This window comes from Palaemon carinicauda, chromosome 19 (assembly GCF_036898095.1).
Source record: "Palaemon carinicauda isolate YSFRI2023 chromosome 19, ASM3689809v2, whole genome shotgun sequence".
NCBI classification, from domain to species: Eukaryota; Metazoa; Arthropoda; class Malacostraca; order Decapoda; family Palaemonidae; genus Palaemon; species Palaemon carinicauda.
Window position 1 is genome coordinate 113,773,201 of NC_090743.1, and position 20,000 is coordinate 113,793,200.

A 20,000-nucleotide genomic window follows, 5' to 3' on the forward strand; every position below is an offset into this window, starting at 1 on the left:
CATACTGGAGATGTGAAAAACGGAGTGAGTGTGGAGCAGGATCACAAACTATTAATGATATGATTCAAGGAAATCCTTCACAAGATTACCATCCGCCAAATGATACTTGAAATGCTGCCTTGAAAGTTGTAAATGAGATTAAGAAAGGGCTTGTGAAACCGAAGAAGTGACTGGCTGCATAGTATGTAATGCAACATGTAATATGCCTTTGGGTGTTGCAGGAGCACTACCCCCAAAAAAATCTTCTCTTTTGAGAACAGTGAATAGGAAAACGTCCGCACAAGAGGTTGAAGACTTAAACGTTACGACAAGAGATTAGAATTTTAAGTTGTCTGAAGACAAAAAAGTGACTATTTATGGAACTGCCAGAAATTTGACCTTTTATCCCAAAACTGTCTTTGGTTTTGTGATGGCACATTTGACTGCGCTCCAGTTGATTCACAGTTGTACACTATCCTTGCTCTGATTGCTAAAAATAAAAGCTTACCATTGCTATACTTTTTGTCGGGCTCAAAGGACGAAGAGACTTATGACATTATTTTCACATTTATAAATCAAAGTCGAAGCTTGAATGTTTCATCCATTATGATAGACTATGGACAATTCGACCAATTGTCATTTCGACGAATTATCATTCGACGAGTTTTCATTCTACCAATTGTCTTTCGATCAGTAGTCAGGCTACCGTTTGATACATCTAAGCTTCTGGAAGTGAGAACAGAGAAACCTCAGCAATTGAATGTAGGATTCGATTTGCAGTCTTAAGCCGGCCACGCTCGTGCAGTTTTAACTGACAGTTATAACTGTTCAGTTTTAACTGCCTGTTATAACTGTTTAGTTATAACTGTCAGTTGAAAACGCACGTGTGTGAGTATATCAGTATCTCAGTTCATCAGTTCAACACAACTAAACAGTTCAACTGAGACAAATAAAAATTCAACAATTTTAACTGAAATTATTAACTGAGCGTGTGTGGGGATTCAATTGTATAGTTCTCAGTTTGAAATTTAAAATTCTATGTAAACCCATTCAGAAAATAGATGCAGTTTGTCAATAAAATATGATGGTTCTTATTTTTCCTATTAATTCGATTTATAAAAGACACACCTGCATATACTTTCCTAAAAACTTTGTACAAGATGTCACATGTTTCTGGAATAATTTTGCCAAGAGATTGAGGTGAGATTCTTGTGGAAAACTTGAGACATTCACACGGCTGTCAAGTTGCTAGGAATCTCAATGTAGCAGTTCATCTTTCATATGGAGATATTGCTCTTCTCATTACTGTAACTTTCTTTTTTAATGAAAGGAGAAACCAGCGAATGCAACTTTTGGTACACTGTTTCAGTCATACGCAAATAATTGATGAAATCTAATGATTCTTCACTTGATTCTTTTAGTAGGCCAATATCCGAAGATTGAGTTCGCCTTTAGTAACTAATTTTTGCACGACTGTTTAGGCTTGTGAGCTTCACTGTTTGAAATGAAGTCAGTTTAAACTGACGTAAGTAAATTCAGTGAACAGTTGTAACTGTCAGTTAAAACTGCACGTGTGTGGCTGGCCTGAGAGACTAGACGAAGAGCAGAAAATTAATGAAGAATTGTGTTATATCAAGAACATACAGTATATCAGTCTTTTGGTAGTGAAGTTTTGGGACATACAGTTACAACAAAGAGAAAACCATGGATATCAAATGATACTTGGGATACTAGAAATTGATTGTTGAAAGTTTCCGAGGAAGTAATGAAAATTACAAAGTAAAGAATGCTAAGTATTCCAGTATTGATATTGAGGTAAAAGAAAAGCCGGGAATGACTGGAGAGAATACTTAGACAGGAAAACAGGCGAGGCTGACAAAGCTATGAATTCAGGGAGTGGTTATGATGTAAGAATTGCCCACAGAATTGTTAATGAAATCTCTACTGGGGAAAAAAAGAAGAAGCATATACCCATCAAAAAGAGAGATGAGTCTGTTATAACAACAGAAGAGGAAGAAAGGCAACGTTGGATGGAACACTTTAGCAAAGTCATGAATAGGAGATGTGATTGATATACCTGTAGCTGAGGAAGACCTTGATGTGCTCATGAATTATTTCAGTGTCTTTGAAGTTATCACTAATTAAGTAACTCTCAGAATACTTACAAGATTATTTTGTAGAATGTGGCACGAATAGGCAAAATCTGATGAATGGGATCTAGAAGTGTTGGTAAAAAATTTCAAGAAAAGAGATCTGACTGATTGCAATAGTTACAGAGGCATCACACTTACGTCAGTTGTCATGAAAATACATAGTATGTTTATTCTAAAGAGACTAGAAAGAAAGATTGACGAAAAGCTGAGAAATGAACAAGCAGGATATGGAAAAGGTAGAGGTTGTACTGACCAAATTTTAATTTTAAGACATGTGGTACAGGAATGTCTAGAATACAGAAATCCACTTTTGATGGCATTTCTGGACTATGAAAAAGCCTTTGATGGTGTCCACCGGCCAATTTTGTGGAGAGTCCTGCGTTATTATGGAGTTCTTCTCAAATATGTAAATTTGATTAACTCTGTTCATGAGCATAACAAATACAAAGTTAATGTTAGTGGAGTCCCATCAAATTAATTTCAAGTGAACAGTGGAGTGCTCCAAGGTAATGTGTTTTCACCTATATTGTTTATCCTTTTCATGGATTTTGTAATGTATAGAACAGTTGGTGATAGTGGAGAAGGATTGAAGGATTGGTAACAGAAAATTGGCTGACCTAGAGTATACAGATGACGCTGTCCTTATTAGCAGAACACCACAGGACTGCAAAGCTTTCTTACCAGAATGCATGAAATATCACATGCAGCTGGACTCAAGATACACTGAAGAAAGACAGACATGATGAGAATGGAGTATGCAATGGGAGATGGAATTTTGTCAGAAAGTGAAAGGATTAACGAGGTGGAATCACTTAAAGATTTAATAACTATAATATATAATACAAGATTTTTAGAATTTGAGTTTATTGAAAGATTTAAAAAAGAAAATCAGACAATGGCTAGGTTAAATAAAATTTGGAAATCAAATTGCCTGAAATTGCATATAAAAATCATGCTATATATTAGTTTAGTGAGATCGGTGTTATTGTGTGGATAGGAGTCGTGGTTTAACAACGAAACAATATCCAACAGATTTTTTAGATTTGAGAACAAAGCCCTCAGAAGGATATTGGGAGTTAATTGGCAGGGCAGGATTAGAAATGAAACTATAAGAGAGATCACTCGAGTGCCATATGTGGATAAGACCGTGGTGAGGGGTAGATGGAGAAGGTTTGGACATGCTTTTTGCACTCCCCAAGAGAGATTAGTTCACCAAACGTTCAGCTGGGCTCCACAAGGCACTAGAAGAGTTGGAAGCCCCAGGTCTACATGGCTGAGGACTAAAAAGCGTGAGGTAGGTGATGAATGGAGAAGTATAGATTTTAAAGTTCAAGATAGAGACGACTGGCGAAATCTAACCAAGGCCCTTTGCCTCAATAGGCGTACTGGGAGATGCTGTTTACAAGTTACTTACATATATCGAGAATTGAAAAATAAAAAGATTTTATTGTTATTTACGAAGTTTGATATAGCCTATTTTTATGCCTAGGACTATTCTCTGCATTACGCTTCCTGTATTTCTGTCATTGATCTGCTGTATTGTCTTTAATCTTATCTATTGTTCGACTATTTCAAGTATTTCTTGATCCAGTTTCTATAGCACATTAAACATTAAACAAAAAGAAGATTTACTGTCAAAGAGAAGAGTTTAGTGGAAACCGGTCTAAGGCCTTTTTCTATTCCAGACCTAAATGAAAGTGGGATAATGTAAAGAAAGTGTGGTTGTAGGTATATGATCTTTATGAATCATAGTTACAATGTTGCATAGTTGCAGATGGTGATTGTTTTGTAGGCCTATGCAGTGCATTTCCGGATGTTTGAAAATCTAGCAGTCATGAAATTAAAATCTTAGTGTTCAATTTCTTGATACTGTAATTTTGGGTACAATATCAATATCTGATGAAATCGTTTGAAAATCATAAGAAAGTCATTGGACGAGTAGGCCTACTGCAGTCCTTAAACCAAATTCAATCTCCTTTCACGGTCTAAGAGTAAAATCCCGAGCTTATTCTCTCTCTCTCTCTCTCTCTCTCTCTCTCTCTCTCTCTCTCTCTCTCTCTCTCTCTCTCTCTCTCTCTCTACATGGTCAGATTGATACTTCCTTCATACATGGCTGTTTCGCTATTTTTGACAGGTATATTGTCATGTGACAAATGTTTGCTTTGCCATAAGTATTCAAGCCTTGTAGCAGACGAAGATAATTTGGTTTGGAGTAAGAAGATTGGAAAACTAACAATCACAGGGAATGTCATTAAATTTCAGTTTTGGTAAAGTTTGTGTCAATCTCAGCATATTTTTCATACATAAGGGAGTCATATTTTATTGATTATTATATTTTGAAATGGTATTGGCAATTGTCTCCTCAACAAAAGCACTGGGGCTATGTAACCAAAATTCCATGTATTTGTCTATTCATTGAACTGTGAATTTATTTCCAGTAACTGCAAGTTAATAAAAGAATGTTATTACCTATTGTAGGCTATTTGTGATTAAAAATTTATTTCTTACGCAGATAAATTAATAAAATGTTAGGAAAATATTCATTAATAATGCTACTGTTAATTCATTATGATTTGATATCAGAGAAAGTGTTTTCAATGCAATAACAAATTTAAGTAATGAATTTAAATTAGTTTTAGATATATAATATTTGTAAATAATCTTGCCTAGTGCTATCTGGCAGTTTACTATTTTCTCCAAGATTTCATTACACTTGATTACTATACATCACGTTTTGATAAATCTTATACTCTAACAGATACTTTACAATGATTCACAATTAAACTTTAGCATTAATGATAGGTCATTTATTTCCTTATTATTTAATTTTAAGGCAAAAACATCGAAAACTTTCCTTCTCACCGAGAGAAGAGTTTAAGAATTTAAGAGCTTCTTCTATCAACTTTGGCAGTGGTGTCAGATCTGGGGATTTATCCTTAGATTTGGAAATTTTATGTCTGATGTGGATATTCAGTACAAATTTCTATGAAGAAGAAACATGGACGAGTAAATATTTATATTGCTGCAATCAGTTTACTTTCACTTATATGAAGTATAGGGAGTAATCTCTATATTAGTGAATCCTACATGATCAGAAGAAAATATATTTGTGGAAATGGGAATTTTTGGGTTGTTTTGGGGGATTTTTTATCATGAGTTTTGGGGATTTTTAGACTAACCGATATGGCACCACTGTTTGGACAGTAAGCGACCAGCTTTGGAAGTGTGTGTGTTACAAATCCCCACCACCTTGGTAAACTTATGATTTTAAAGTGTTTTTCCGGAGTGTTTAACCGGTATTGCTGAATTGCATTTGTGGCATATTGTCAAAATTTGCTACTTAACCGTGATACTTGATTATTGGATAACCAAGAAGCCAAGGGAAGCTTATTGGACCTTATGGTGAGTACCAGAAAACGTTTATTTTAGGCAAATGGCATTTGGGAAAACGTTGACTAGATTCACATCCTGTTTACTTGATTTTTTGGGGATTTTTTTATGCATATCGCTTACATTTAAGCGATGGTTGAATCCGTTTATTATAAGTTATGTATTGACAAGTGAGTGTTTTAACTTTGGTTGTATCCGGGCCATATGTTGACCTTGTACAAAAAACATTAGGTTATGCAACTTTTTTTTTCTTTTTTTTTCTTTACTATGGTTTAGCTGCGTCTGCTGGTTGTTTGAGACTTGGCATTGGTGGTTCCTTCCTGATTTGTGCTCTAGGCCTTATATTGTACCTTAAGCAATGACATTTGGATGATGTGTTATTATGTAGGCCTAGCGTAGCTTTGATTTAGTATCACTGACATGGTAGATCGGTGATTGTTGTAGCTTAATATTTATACTTTCTTTGAATATCAATTCAGAAGTATCCTGTGAGATGGGCTTATGTAAGCATATTAATCTAAGCCTATTAAGATATACTCTAAAGATTGGATGAAAATCAAGGCTAAGCCTATAGCTTACTGAATGATATCTATTTAAGCTGTTTAAGAGCCATGTTTACTATAGTATCCAGTTAACCTCAGGTTGGTTTAATACAATGCTTTATTAACCTCAACTTCTCTCATTTTTAGTATAATTTATTGGTGGTACATGATTGTATATTTTTTGAGACTACAATTGCCATGAGCATATCTTGTTGAACTTAAATAGGTAAAGTTGTACTGTATTACAGATTCTCATTTCGAACAGAAAATATATGTTTTCCTGTAGCAAATGACTTGATTTAACCGAATTTGACCTTCATTTCAACCGTAAACAAACAGAACAACCAGTTTGACTAATTTCAAGTAGCGGAACTGATTGTTGTTGTTGTTGCGGATGAAATGAAGGTGAAAACCGGTTAAACCACGTTATTTTCTACAGGAAAACATATATCTTCTGTTAAAATGTTTAAATATATCAGCTCTTGTTCAAATTCCGTCCTCACTTCACTCACCAAGAACGTATGTACTGCGCACGTTTACATTAGCAATGTTACGCTGACATTGCTAATGTTAGCAATGCTACGTTAATATTATCATGTGTATTTTTAAAGAATTTTTCCATATACCCTTTACACAATACATAAAAGGGTACAGAACCTAACAAACCCACCTAACCCAACCTAGTAGGTCCCAGGTCACAACCCCTAGCTGAGGGCAAGCCCCCGGACCCCCTTCCCAGGTCACAAACTTGAACTGGCAATTGGTAATGTTGACCTGCCCATGCTAAAACATTTATATTAAAGAAATTAATGACCTACTTTTATGACCCGGACGTCGAAACTTGTGGGTCACCGGGGTGTTGAGACTGACGTCTTAACTTCTATGAACGGCACTTGGGACACTGTAAATGTTGGGGTATTACATTATGTGATTCAAGGAAATTAAAAACACTGGATGACATATCAAAATATTCCCCATGAAATTTAGCAAATACTTTCAAGTATGGAATACTGCAGTCTTTACAAGTATGAAAAAAAGACTCACTTGAAATAACAAAGACCTGACTAGGACAAAGGTTTCCACGGAAAAGGATTTGTTGGAAGGGATATGAAGAGACCACTTGAAGAGATAAGGGAAGGGCGTTGGGAAATTTTAACCCCCACCCCTTGTGCAAACTTTCCATACGTATGGGTTTGTGATTGGTTAACAGAAAAACAACGGAGTCTAGAGAGTAAACATGCATGAACTAGAATGGGAAACGTCCAGAGCAAGTATTTATGTGAAATCGGGGCGTGACAAGGTATTAACAAAATGTATAAAATTAATATAGAAAGATAAAATGGAGTGTATGATAAATAATATTTTAGGGGAATATAAAATATGGTGATTTTATAAGGTATCGGATAATAAAACGAGTAGTTCTTGGGTCAAACGTAATATGTATATGAGGGTATTACATAAAAGGAATGATAATCAAGTCAAATACTTGAACGAAGTTTAATAGTTGAATTTCGCGGGTAGAGAAGAAGAAATCCTATTGGTGAAGGCGGAGGTTATTCGCAGGTGGGAGGAGTTTATGCGCAGAAGGTCGAAACCTGCTATGTACAAATGAATGAACGAAAGTTACTACAATCGTCCCGTAGAATGTTGAAAAATAAATGATAAACACTGCGCAGCTCAATATTACCGTATTTTTTCCATTGTTTTATTATACATCCAAGAAGGTAATGTATAGAGAAGAAAAGGCTTTTTTTACCATTATATACCATTTCCCCAGTATGTTTTCCCCACCCAGAACCCTGAGTTCCCACTGGGGGTCCTCCATTATCGTTGGATATAGATATATATAATATATATATATATATATATATATATATATATATATATATATATATATATATATATATATATATATATATTTCTGAAACTACATTTGCAACAGGAACGCGTGTCATTTTCAAAGAGAGCGGAATTTTTTCTATAGAAAAATGTACTGTACTGTACAGTAGTTTTTTCCCTAGGTTACATTGCCCAGTAATACAACAATAATACCCTTAAATATACTGATTTGCAAAAGTAGGCTAAAGATAACGGTAATTCTATACAATAGCTCCGGCAGTAAATTATCAAATTTAAGTACTTTCACTAAAAAGAGGGAAGTCCAAGTTTTTGTTTGATATATAAATCTAAGTGGCGCTAGGTCTAGAATTGGTTTGAAAATCAAAATTAAATTTGACCCACCTGAAAAAAATGAAGTCCCTCGACTTCATAGCTCTCTCAAATTCCTCTTCAGACTGAGCTTTCATTTATTAATTTTTACTTTAAAAACGTAGATTATGTCATTATTACATTATCGACTGCATTCTACGTAGCAAGACGTCACCCAAACGTCATAGTTTTTAACCAATGATGATTATCCACATTTTACTTGGGGCTAGCATTTTAACAAAACTAGGATCACGTGATTCAAATACCCAATCAGATGAGTTTTACTCGGAAACTGAAAATTTTTTCGACACTTTTCACATAATTTCCGCAGCTAATTTTTCAGTCTTTTGAGAGCCATGGAGGAGTGTGAACCTTCAACTTATGGTGCGGTGTCTCATTTATCTACTTTTACATCAATTTCTGTGGATTTTATTCCCAAGTTCTTGTCTCAATTGTTATTTAGATTATAAAGATTTTGTTTTGCATTACTGTCGAAACATTGAAAGAATAATAAAGTATTTCCAAGAACTCAGTGTTATTAAAAGTGAAAGTGATACTATTTACCCCACCTATGGTTCTAAGCACTGACTTGATATTAACAAAAAAAAGGCCTTTTGTTGTGACAGAAGGCATGTTGTATTGAAAAACAAGAAGAAAGTTAAAAAAAGGTATAGTTTTTACGTATCCATTTTTAAGGGAACTTGGTTTGAAAAGTCTCATTTAGATATAGAATCTAATTTGTTACTTGTATAGTGTATAATTATATTGGTATTTAATTTAGTTATAAATTTGTTGAAATGAATTAAGAATTTCTCACAAAACTAAATGATTGGTGCTCTTTCATTCATGAGGTTATTGTGCAGTTTACTTTTAACCTCCAACCTAAGTAAGTACACAAAGGGTTTTAGGGTGTCTTATATTTAATATGGCTGTGTAAGGGGCGATCAGAGGGGCAAGCCCCCCCCCCCTGCTAGATAAGGATACGACTACTAGGTTAGGTTAGGTAGTTTGTTTAGGTTAGGTGGTGGCCTTGTTTATCACTAATTCAACATGTGCAAATATTCCTATGTTAAAATGGATTATTTAATTCATTCCCCTCCCAAAAACTCCTTGTTCCATAACTGGAATACAAACCTTAGCTATTTATTAGGGGTTATACTTTCGGCGGAGCTGAAATGACGAGCCATTAAAATTTAGCGAGGGTTAACTACCCACATCGCTAGTTAGTGGGGGTAGGGGGCCGGGTAGCTTGCTACCACTCCCGTTAACACACCTGTGATTTAGTCACTTTACTTTTGGCTAAATGTTTATGTATATATATATGTGTGTGTATAGAAATATGGTAAGTTTCCTTTTCAGTGTTTGTGTTGTGTGTGTGATACATATACGACAACGACACTTGCGTAGTAGCAAGGCCAGCACAGTTCCACTTTGTGGGGAACGACCTCTCCCTCTCTGGTCCATCGGTCTTCCCGTCGGCATATTTGCATTAACTTGGCCGCCACAGGGGAATCGTCATCGCCTGGACCCTCTTCCTTCAACTATTGTCTTCGCCTTTTCCTCTTTTCCTTCGGGAAACTTGGATTCTGAGCGAAGGGAATGTGGCCTTTCAAAGATTGATTACAGTGTCTCTCTTCTTGAGGTCGTTCACCTTTACTACAACAGCGTACTATTGGGGAAGCTCCTTTCCCGTGCGCGGGTTAGGTTGCTCTTCCGATTGTTTGTCTCAATTATTTTTAGTGAAAATCTAATTGTATTTCAACTTTTCAGCTTTCTCCGTGGGGAACACTTCCCTTCGGTGGATCAGTGGTTCTCACTATCAGTGAATATTCTTAGCTGATTTGAATAATTATAATTCTGTTTTTATTACAGTTACTCCGCTCCTCCCCATCTCCCGTGGATGTCGTCTGGGGAAGGAAGGGCGCAATACTTAATTCTTATTTTATGTTGTTCCTTCGGGGTTCCTCTTCGGAGTTCCTCCATAGGGAATTTCTGTTAAATAATTATTTAATTTTATTTAATTTTATTTTCCCAGTTAACTATGCTGATTTTCTTTGTTCAACTAAAGAGTGCCAACGAAGCAGAGCTGATCTGTTCGTGCATGGGGAGTCTGCTGTCACTGCCGTCCCTCAGAGGACGTCGTCATGGGCGTCATCCCTTCTCTTAGAAGTACTCTCGTGACAACATGGCCAGCACTTCAGATCATCTTAGAACGCTAAGGGAGGTTCACCTCCAGGGGTTGGACAACTTCCCTTCCGAGGGAAGTTTCCTCCCCAGGTGTGAGGTTGTTTCTCCCTTCAGAGGGAGAACTTCCCATATCTTAATAAATTCATCGTCTCCTACTGCTGTTGCTGCCCTTCGGCCAGACTTCTCTTCCCCCTCGCTGAGTTTCTCTTCCTTCACGGGTGGAGCGCGGTCTTGGCAAGTCTCTTCTACGAAGTGTTCACCTCTCTCGTTCGCGAGAGAGGCCACTCATAGAGACTCCTCTTTCGAGGATCGCTACTGCTAAGATCAGCTTGCTGATCCACTGGCCCTAAGGGGCATCATCATATGCGTCTTCTAGTCTCTTCTACGAAGTGTTCACCTCTCTCACGAACGAGAGAGGCCACTCATAGAGACTCCTCTTCGGAGGATTGCTACTGCTAAGGTCAGCTTGCTGATCTACCGGCCCTAAGGGACGTCATCACGGGTGTCTTCAAGTCTCTTCTACGAAGTATTCACCTCTCTCGTTCGCGGGATAGGCCTCTCATAGAGACACCTCTTCGGAGGATCAAGCAGACCTTCCAGTGCAGCCTGATCGTCCTGCCAGCTGACCTACCGATATACCAGCGCTACCATGTGCTGCAACGTAGTCCTTTGGACTTCAGTCTTGGGCTCTAAAACGGACCTTTTACGGTCCCCATCGGTGGATGCTCGCCCTTCCAAAGGGCACATCCCAATTCCTGATCGTCCTGCCAGCTGACCTACCGATCTACCAGCGCAACCTTGCGCTGTAACGAAGTCCTTTGGATTTCAGTCCTGGACTCTCAACGCAGACCTGCTTACGGTCCCCATCGGTGAATGCTCGCCCTTTTTTAAAGGGCACATCCCAGTTCCTGATCGTCCTGCCACTGGTCAACCTACCAGCTGACCTGCCAACCTAGTAGCGCTACCTTCGCGAGCGCGCGCTCGCCGACATTCTTACGCGCGCGCTCGCCGACATTTTTCCGCGCGCGGGTACCGACAGTCTTCCGCGCGCGGGTACCGATGGTCTCCACCGCGCGCTCTTATATACGCTCGAGGGTACCGATGATATCCTGCGCGTGCGCTCGCCGACATTCTTACGCATGTGAGCGCCGACAATCTTCTGCGTGCGGGTACCGATGGTCTCCTGCGCGTGCGGTCGCCGATATTCTTATGCACGCAAGCGCCGCCGATTTTCCGCGCGCGGGTACCAATGGTCTCCCACGAGCGCACCAATAGTCTTGCATGCGCGTGTGCGCCAATAGCCTTGCACGTGCGCCTGTCAGTAGTCTTCCGCGCGCACGCGGGCTGATAGTTTCGCACACGCGGCAATAGTCTTCCACGCGCGCGCCAACAGTGTTGTACGCGCGTGCGCCGACGATCTTCCTCGTGCAGGCGCCGATGGTCTTCCGCGCGCAGGCGCCGATGGTCTTCCGCGCGCAGGCGCCGATGGTCTTCCGCTCGCTGGTGCCGATGGTCTCCCGCGCGCTAATGCCAATGCCCTTGCGAGCACGCCGACGATCTTCTGTGCGCTGGTCTCCCGCGCGCGCCAATGATTTTCCAAGCGCACAAGCGCCAATGCTCTTGGGCGCACACCAATAGTTTTGCACGCGCGCGTGGCAACAGCTTGGCGTGCGCGGGCCAACTTTCCGCGTGGGCGCCTAGGGTCTCCCGCGCACGTACGTGCTGACTTTCTTCTGCGCGCGGGCGCCGATGGTATCCTGCACGTGCGTCAACACTCTTACCGCGCACGCGCACCGACAGCCTTCGCGCGTGTGCGCGCTCCAATAATCTTGAGTGTGCACACACAGCCTTCCGCGCGCGCCAACGGTCTTCTACGTGCGGATGCCGATGGTTTTCCGCACGCGCCAACAGTCTCCACGTAGTACTCTCACGCACGCGCTAATGCTCCCACTCTTGCGCAACCAGTCACGCTTCGGTGCATTCTAGGGAGAATGCACAAAACTACACTGCCTTACTACGCGCCAGTGCTCTTCCTCACTTTCCTGCGCCCTCTTGCGCAGTTACGGTCCCGGATCTATGTGCCAGCTCTTGCAAAAGAATCAAGGCTCGCAGATCCAATGCACCAGCTCTTGCCCAAGAACCAGTGCTTGCCTGCTCTCCAGGCAGATATTAAGCACCGCCATCATCCTGTGTGCCATCGCTCCAGACTCACCTACACACTCGAGCAATTGTCAGTAAAAAGGAATAAAACTTTTTGGATAGGTCACCATTGCCCCATTCCTCCCCGCAAACACATAAACATTGCCACCGGGAAAAGAGGAATAAGGCTCCACAGAAGGATTCAAGATCCCGAAGATTCCATCCTACAAGGGAATCGAAACAGGGAATCCTTGGTCCCTGTCTCTTCGGAAGTTTCTTTTTTCCTTGACAGATCACCGGCAGCAAACAGGAAAGCATCAACAGACTGATCTCTAGACCACTGTTTGCTGATGGCTAGTTCACAGTTTAGTGATCGTTAGGTCGCCGATCACCAGGTCGCCAATTGCTAGCTCAATGCTGATCTTTGACCTCTAGTCTCTCCAATGACTAACGATCTCCAATTGCTAGCATTTCCAATCACCGATTGCTAGTCATCAGCTTGCTGATCACTAGATCACCGATGGGCAGCTCATCTTTCTTCGATCATTGAACTCAGCTCGTTGATCTCTGACCAGCCCATGTTCAGCTTGCTCATCTCTGACCAAACAGGGGGACCATACTCAGCTTGCTGATCTCGAACTCACCATCGGCTCACAGACCACCGATTCATAGGTCATCGCTTATTTGCCAGAAGTTCGTGGCTCGAACTTACTAGTCAACCGCTTCCTGTAGTTCCTGGATCAGAAGTTATACAACATACTTCTCACTACGGGCCGTTTGCCATCACACTAAAGGATCGGTAAACGTTCGACAATCCTTGTCAACGGCTTGCCAAGAGGGAACTACTTGTGAGCACTCTCCAACTGCACAGTAACCACGATACCCAACGGTTAACCATTGATTAACATTCGCCAGATTTATTCTATTCTAAGGAATAGCATCAATCCCATCAGGGCGCGTGGTAAAGCTAAGCGTGGCCTTCCTTTTAAAGAAATTCTCTCTCAGAGAAGAATTCTTACACTGGGTATCACGCCTGATCCCTTACGACACGAGTCAAGACTCCAGCGTCGACAATCTTCCATGCAAAAGGATCACCAAGGAGCTGTCCCTTTGGGTCGATGTCCACACCATGTTGGAGTTCGTTCAAGGGCTAAGACCTCAGGTCTTCATTTGCACACTGGACCTAAAGGACACTTACTCCCAGGTCCAAATCATCCATCTAGGAAGGTTGGAAGATTCAGTCTAGACAAACAAGAAACACCAGTTCAAGGCACTGTGCTTCGGTCTTTCCACTACACCCATCCTGGTCTCACAGGATCGGCTTCTGTCTCCGCTCTCTCGGGACAACTGACTGACCTTAGCAGACTCAGTGGCAACCTTGCATTAACACTGGAACTTCTGAAGTCTTTATACCAAGATCCAGTGATCAGGGTAAACCTACGGAAATCTTCCCTACTTCCCTTTGAGAAGACTGGTGTATCTGGGAATGATTCTAAACACCAATCTCCACAAAAACCTTCTCGAAACGAGAACGACTTCCATTCCAGGAGACTTGAGTCGGAAAAAGAAGAAAGGAGGGACCATTGTACTGCACCACACGACCTCAGCCCCCTGGACAGAGCCCGAAGGTACCTTCACTTAAATCTCTTAAAATTTGAAGGCCAACTTTCCAGTCCTTCAGCAGTCTCATGAGTTCCTAACAGACCATTCAGTGATGTGATGGACGACACACCACACACCACATAGAGACTCACATCGACAAGCAAGTAGGAAGTGGCTTGTAGCCTCTTCCCATCTAATAGTATAAACACTAAGATGGGCCAAAGTCCGTTCAGTACCACTATCAGCCCGCTTCATTCCAGACTGGAAGAATGTGCTCGCCAAGAATCTGTGCACAGCATCTCAGATAATGTATACCGAATGGACTTTGAATCGACATGTAGCCAACAAAGTCCCGACTTTACGAGGTCCTCCAACTAGAGAGTCTGTTCGCAACGCTCCTGAATCTCGGGCTACTGTTGCTCACCAGTCCTAGACCCCAAGGCTCTCTGGCAACAACAGTGGGTACAACAATGTCGTTTACGTCTCATCCCTGTTTTATCTGGAGAAGGGCACTCAACAAGGCTAGAACATCGGTCAACCTCTCAAGGACTCTCCTAGCTCTGCTATGGCATTATGCAGAACGGTCTCCAAACCTTTTGCAGCTCCTGATAGAGCCTCCAAGAGAACCCTCTCCACATAAAAGACAACCCACTTCGACTCCTACCACAAGCTGTAGCTTTGCTATAATTGTACACCTGAAGACTACCCAATACCTCTTTGTGAAAAGATTGTCTAGATATCTCAGGAATTCCTCAGCATCAGTCTACCAGGCAGTATCTTGTCTTGTGTGGTTGGCGTCATGTGATAGTGTCTCTCCACTCGATACCTCGATTCCAGTAATAGCGGAATCCTCGAGTATATGCAAGAGGAAAAGACCCCCCTATTCAGTTTCGACAGGTAAAGATGATCACTCAACCTTGATCCTTCACCTTCAATCTGAAAGAAAGGGACACCCTCTCATCGATAGACTTTTCCTAACTCATACGGACTTACAACTTGCCTTTCCCCAGTCGGAATTGAGACCTTCTTCTCAGAACATGGTTCAAATCTCCGATCCCTAAAGGGACCTCCTTGTGTTCCACTTCACCAGGCAACAAATTTTCTCCTGATTTAAGAACACAATGTTCCTACACACTCAGACAGCAACCATACGAGTCAAGGAACTTCATGGTCTCTCTTTCGACATCGACCATTATTGAGAAGGGCGAAAGACAATGTTCAGTTTCATTCCTGAGTATGTCTCCAGAGGTGACGAATCCTACACCAGTCTCAACTTGGTAACGGACGATCCAGATCATCCATTACTGTACCCAGGGTAAGTTATGAGACTTTCCTAAAGAAAACGGCAACAGCCTACCCGGGTCCCTCCTCTTGTCAGCACTGGGAGAGACTAGAGGAGGATCACCGAAACATCATCTCGACATGACGACTCACAGTGTCAGGGGCATAACTATGCCCCTGGTCCTTCTTAACAGATTACTCTGTGACGCAGGTTTTCCAAGAAAGGATGTGAATGCTCCAGGTGACTTTCATAACCTTCTCCTGCAAGACGTGACCCACAGGAACTCGATACAATCTCTATCAGTCCGGTGGTGGCTGCACTACAGCTGGTTGTATACCTCAAGCTCCTTATTGGACAAGTAGAAGAAGGTTGAGGGCACTGTTACCCGGTTTAAGTCTGCGTGAATGAAAAGATTTGACTGGCTCTTATTCTTTTCTTCATCCTACCCTCTCTTGGGGAAAGCAGCATCCTGGGTTCTCTGCATAAGCTGATCTCAAACAACTGCAGGTAAACCATGCTCCCTAGTGTACCTAGTATTAGGCTAATACTGTTGCGTCCCCATACCCTTGCGAGGTGGTATTGAGAAGTCTTGGTTACATCAGGTTTTTCCTACATAGACTCGGAATAACTTTACCTAGACAGTCACACTTCTACACGTCTCAACACACAGCTTGCGTAGGCCATGGACCTTGCGTAGCAAGGTTTAGCGAGCGCAAGGACACTTTATTTTTGAGTACTAATATACCCAGATGAGGAGTCCCCGGGCAAAGCCAAAAGCCAGATTGGCAGGGACGACCACCCTTCCTAATGGGTGAGTCACCCCTAATAAATAGCGTGGTTTGTATTCCAGTTACGGAACAAATGACAAATTCGTAGATAATTTGTATTTTTCCTAACTATACAAACCCTAGCTGTTTATACAAACTTGCCCGCCATCCCTATCCCCCTTGAAGTCCTACCTCCAAGCAAAGTGACTAAATCACAGGTGTGTGAACGGGAGTGGTAGCAAGATACCCCCCCCCCCTACCCCTGCTAACTAACGGTGTGGGTAGTTAACCCTCGCTAAATTTTAATGGCTCGTCATTTCAGCTCCGCCAAAAGTATAACCCCTAGTAAATAGCTAAGGTATGTATACAGTAGTTAGGAAAAATACAAATTATCTACGAATTTGTCATGTTTCCCACTAGGGGTCCCCCAAGATTGGAAAGGTTAACAAATAGGGTAAAAGTACTGTTCCTCCTCAAAAAAAAAAAGAAAGGTCAGCTTTAGAGAAAGCACTAAGTTATTCATCAGAAAAAAAGAATATCAAAATTGTTAGATAACTTACTATAATAATTTGGTAAGTGTTATGATACTTTAATTTCAAACTTAATACATGAACCATATATTTTTTCTTCTTGTTATCTTGTGTTTTATGCATTTCTGACCATGATTATTGGGGCAAACCACCGATCATGAGTTTGTTCCGCAATCGAAATACAAACTACGCTATTTACATGGGGTATTACTTTCGGCGTAGCTGAAATGGCGAGCCAATAGATTTTTAACGAGGGTTAACTACCCTCTCGCTAGCTAGTAAGGGGGTAGGGGAGTGGTAGCTAGCTACCCCTCCCCCCTCACATATCTTCTGACCGCGCAACTACTCGCCAACGATCTCCCCGGTTCCTGCCTCGTCGCACGCAATTCAAGAGGTTTCTAAGCTAGCGCACAGGCGATCACAGGTTCCTCTGGACTCGCAGCGCCCTTCTGGAGTTTCGTGCGGTTCCAGTCCCAGCGCTCACGCGCTCGCCAATGCACCAGCACGCTTCCACATCACAGCGCGCCGCCCAGGAGGCGCCTAAGCTAGTGCACGGGTGCTCACAGGCACCCCAGGCCTCTCCTTCTGCGCCAGCGATCTCCTGAGCGCCCGCGCGATTCTTCGCCTGCGCGCAAGCGTTTTTCAACGCGCCAACGCTCCCACGCTTCAAATCGTCGTAGGTCTCCTACTCGCCCACGCGGTAACTCTCCTATACGCGATCGATTGCTATGCGTCATCGCTCGCCAACGCGCCATTGCTTGCCAACGTGCCATCGCTCGCCAACGTGCCTTCACCCGCCTACGAGCCATCGCTCACCAAAACGCGCCATCGGTCTCCCGGCCGCCAGCGCTCGCCCTTACAACCACACGCATGCGCACCCATGTTCGCCCGCGCGAACTAACGATTTTTCCATCGCGCGAGCACCAGCACGATTTCGCCCGCAATTCCCGTCGGGTTTCGCAACACGGGCAACCTGGCGAGTGTTCTGGAGCGCGCACTTCCAGATCATTGTCGTCACGATCTCCACCCGTAGACGCAGAGCAGCGCACGTGCAGGAGCAGGAAGAAGCTTCAGAGAGGTCTGGGCAACATTCTTTTCCTTCCTTTCAGGCAAGCCCCATCATCTCTACTCCTCAGGATCACCCAATCCCCGTCCCTCCAGCGGGGTCGCTGACACTGCGTCTGTCAGCCGTCAGTAGAGGAGGTACTTCAAGATTATGGGGAAGCCTGGTTTAGCTCTGCCTCTCCACCATTCCTTGGAAGTGCTTCCAGGGGAATTTCTCTCGAGAAACTCTCCGCCTGGCAGGGGACATTCTCGGCTTTGGAGATCTTGAGCCAGGTGAAGGCCGCAAAGTGTGCCATACAGGCCACTTCGTGGCTGGTCGTCTGGCTTGGATCTCTGGGCATCCTGTTGTTATCCGAGGACTTGTCCAAGGAGCACCAGGAAGACCATGGAAACTTTCCTCCTCTCGGGCACGAGCACCATCAATTTCCGGCTCATCAAGTTTCGAACTTGTGGGCAAACTCGATGTTGAAGCATTGAGATGCAGTGACCGAGAGGTTCCTTTCGAAAGTCCCAACCGTGGATGTCGGCAAGCTCAGACACTCTTCCATCCTTGGAAAGAGCTTGTTTGAGCCCAAGGACGTGGGACGGACAGCTGAGAGGTAGAGGAAATCGAATCATGATTCGCCCCTCCAAAAGGCGCTTACATCCAGACCCTACAAGCCTCCAGCACCTCAATAACAACAGCCTTGTCGGCTTAGGACATCGGAACCGGCTCCGGCGGCAAAGACAAAGGTGTCTAAACAGCAGCCCCCTCCTGTCAGGGACAAGAAGGACGGGAGGTCCTCCTGGGGAGGCAATAATCCTAGAAGGAGCGGCCGAGGCCGCAAACGCTAATTATTCCTCAAAACGCATTTCAAGCACCATGGTAGCAGCCTCACCCCCCCCCCCCCTCCCACATTTTCCCTTAACGTTTTTCTACCTCAATTGAGGATGAACATGTCCTGGACATGGTGAGTCATTCCCACTTTGTTGAATCCTTCTCGCCCATTTATTAGTCCATGGGACCAGTCATGAGTTCCTCCCCGGTTCCAGCGATTGGCCAATTGCCACAAATTCAATACATACATATCCAATCCATCCCTGAGTTTACATATTTCGCTGTGAAAGATGTTTTGAAAGGACAGGGCGTCTCGTCTAAATGTTGACATGACCGCCTTCTTAGCTATGATTAAAAGTACTTTTTAGTCCCCCTACCAGTGATATATTTTGACTTTGATTTCTTTTAGTTTAGGTTTATTCGTGTTAAAAGATTAAGAGGTTGAAATGTAATGATATAGTCATAGCAAATAAAGTGACTTTATAGACATAGTCTGGGCTGCCATTGGTGGAGGTTGAAAGAGTTTTGTATAAGCCATGAGAACTACACATCTTTGTGGGGGGGGGGACTCCTGTTTAGTTTCCCACCAGGAAATCCTCTCCTCCTTTAGGATGAACATGAAATCCTTATTAGTATGATTACCCCGTCAGCCTTCTTCAAAGGGCTTTTTCCACTTAAAATCTTTGCTGATCATCTTCCTATTTATAGATTAGGTGATCCCAGTCTCTTAGTGTATCTGTGGTGACGCCAGATACGTAAGCTAATCAATCATTAATGAATACATCCTGATCTATGACTCTATGATGGTATATTATTAGCTATCAATGTTGATTTTTTAGTCCTATTATATTGCCAAAATTTCGTTAGTTAAGATTCATTAAAGTAAAACATAATTTGTCTTTAAAAAATGTAAAATAGAATTAGACAAATGTTCATGCTAAATGTTTTCCTTATTTTAATTTTGCTTTTCGATTTTATCTGTTATGAAGTATATTAGATGAAGATGGTTTGGGCATGCTTTTTGCACTCCCCAAGAGAGAATGCTTCACCAAACTTTCAACTGGGCTCTACCACAATGCACTAGAAGAGTTCGAAGGGCCAGGGCTACATGGCTGAGGACTATGAAACGTGAAGTAGGAGATGGTGAATGGAAAAGTATTAATTTAAAAGCTAAAGATAGAGACGACTGGCGAAATCTAACAGAGACCCTTTGCGTCAATAGACGTAGAGGGAAATGATGATGATGATGAAGGATATTTAGTAGTTAAAGAAATCTGATTTTTTCTTTTTTCTTTAATTATTGTACTTTTATCTTTTGTTTATTTTATTCTCAATTACT